Raw genomic sequence first — 2,813 nt, 5'->3', positions numbered from 1 at the left:
CCCCGCCGCCCGGCGCCCGCTCGCCCCTCGCTCATATACACTCACACGGGCACACACGCTCACTCGCTCTCCTTCCCCCACCAAAATCTGAACAACTGTTGAGGCCTCCCGCAGGCCGAGAACTGCCCCCTTCCCCGCCGCGGGCAAAAACAAATTTGGCGTTTCCTCTTTCTCGCTGGTGTTGGGATCCGAGGAACCGGCGGCGCGCCCGCCAAGTTTCCTCTCCTCGGTCTCTCGTGCGCGCTCTCACTGATGCACTCCTTCGCTCCCACCCCTTCCACCTCTTCCTGCTTTTCCAAGATCTGCCTCAAATGATGCGCCAAAGAGGACTAACAGGGGTAAAAAACACTCTGCGGACACAAATTAGGGATTGTAATTGAAATTTGTTGCCTTGATCTGTCAGCACTTCCAGTCAGGAGAGCGGTGGGAAGAACTTGCTCATTAGTGTCAATAAAGCGGCGGGGGTGGAGTACGGAGCCCTGTCAATCACCGAGAAGGCCGGCCAATCAGGAGGCGCCGACTCCGTGCAGCCCGCGCCCACTTCCTTACAAGGTTGCAAAAAACCTCGAGTGAAAAGCGCCGCCGTCTGGTTCGGACGTGCCAACCCCTGGGAGCTGGATCCGGTCAGTCTACTTGCTGCCAGCCCAGTCCAAGCCCCAGTCTCCAGCTTTCCTCACCGGGACCTGGAACCGCTGAGGTTTCTGACTTTAAACCGAGATGATCACCAAGTTAAACTATCAGGGATATTTTAAGAAACCTCACACTCCCTTATCACTTCATATTGCTGCAACTCTGAACATTTCGAGGAGTAGGGAGAATTCACATCCACCAGGCTTATCTTTTCTCATTTAAACATTCCTGCACCCACTGCTCCAGGCATGGCACTAGTCTTGCTTATTTTTTTGTTTGTTTATGTTTTACTTGGTGGACATTTCTTGGGGAGGGAGTGGGAGATGTATTTAAATCCTATATATTTATGAGAACAAAATAAGCTCAGCCCCTCATATGAACTAGTGGGTAAAAGTAAGCCCTTTCTTGGAGTCTCCCTTTTCTTATGAGCGTGATAATTAAAAATGTAGGTCGTGAGATTTAAATTCTGTATGTCTCTAATGATAAGGACTTAGTTTTAAAACCCCTAAGAACTTTGCAAAATGGAATGAGTTTTAAGATGCAATAAGATTTCCCATTGCCGTGTTTTTAAATGCGTCTGTGATTTAACCTGACTTCATTTTTGTCCTGCTTTAGACAATTTGCCATCCCCCCCCCCCCCCCGCCAGGCTTTTAAAGAGCAAACTTGTTTCTTTAAAACAAAATTTTTATGAAGGAGTGTTTTTAAAACAAACAATGCTGAACATATATCTGTAAAGTTGTTTTGTAATTTCAACACGACTTTTTGTCAGGATTAACAAAGAAAATGGTTTGATGTAAGTAGGGTAAATCTCTTGTGGAATAAAATTCATGATGCATAATACTCTTAAACATTTGCTATAACATAGACAAAGGGTTGTTTTCCCTCTCCCTCGCCCAATTTAACCTCCACAAATGTGCGCTGCCCTATTGTCTCTGACTTCTCTCTCAGCTGTCAGGAGAGTGACTCAGGGAGTCGTTTTGCCACTTTGATCTTTCTTTGGAAGCTCAGGGAACGCAACCGGGAGCGGCAACCCGGAGAGCGGGAACCTGAGCAGGCGGTGCCCAGGAGCATCACCTACTCCACGCCTGGTGGGGCCCGACAGCCTGGGGTCAGAAAGGACTCTGTAACAATCTTCAGGAAGAGGCCCCGTTAAAGGTTGGAGAAGAGGATTCAACTGGGAGGAGTTGTTTTGCATTTGTTAAAAAAAAAAAAAAAAAATCCTTGCAAAGGACCACAGAGTGTCTCAAAGCCCGGCGGCGCCCCAGGCGGGAATTAAAAGTTAGCCTGGGTGTCCGACGCCAGGCCGAAGGAAGACGCCTGGAGGGCTTGGGCCCGGGATGGGAGCGGGTTAGGAAGTCGGGGAGGCAGACTGCAGCCGACTCTGCAAAGAGGGCTCCCCAGGAGCTGTACGCGGCTGAGGAGTCTGCGGCCCGCAGCAGCAGCCCGCGAGGACGCGGGGCCCCGCTCTAGGCCCAAGCTCTGGGTGACCCGGGGCTCTCCCGAACTTCCTTCGGGGCCTCGGAGAGTTGGAGGCGCTGAGGTCCAGGGGTGGAGTCGCCGGGGCCCTCAGGCCTACTCGGCCCCACGGTAGGGGAAAGAGGAAACCGAGTCCGCCGGGGACCAAGGCGGTTTCCAGGGGCGAAGCCAGCTTGGTAGATAGGTTCTGGTCCATTTGTATTCCCCGCGGCTCAGAGGATAAAGAAGGGACTACAGGAGCCCGCCGGAGGCTCTCAGGAACACACAGGCCCAAGACCTGCTCTACGCCTCAGCCACTTCTTTCGCTTTTATCCGAGGCGGCCGGGGGCGCAGACCCCGGAACGCGCGAACGCCCGGGAAACTGTGTCCACATAGACGACCAGCTGGAAAGCCACGCCTCACAGACACCCACCCTCACAGATGTCAGACAGAATGTGTTCCTTAGAACTAATCCAGGTGTGCACTGGGCGCGGGGGCAGGACGAAGGCGTGGTTTCCCTTAGTCTAGGTCCCGTCCCGGCTGAACTTGGCGAAACCGAGGGACGCAGACGCCCCGTCGCTCGCCGCCTTCGGGTTGGCGTTGAACTAAGCTCAGGGTCCGGGACCCAGCAGGACCAGCTGCCCCCTATTCCGTGAGGCGGCGGGTCTCAGACCTCACCGCAACCCTCTCTTCGCTCCCGCCGAGGGGCCGTCAAACCTCTCCCGGG

This window comes from Cnephaeus nilssonii, assembly GCF_951640355.1.
Source record: "Cnephaeus nilssonii genome assembly, chromosome: 9".
Classification (NCBI taxonomy): Eukaryota; Metazoa; Chordata; class Mammalia; order Chiroptera; family Vespertilionidae; genus Cnephaeus; species Cnephaeus nilssonii.
This window is presented reverse-complemented; position numbering follows the sequence as displayed.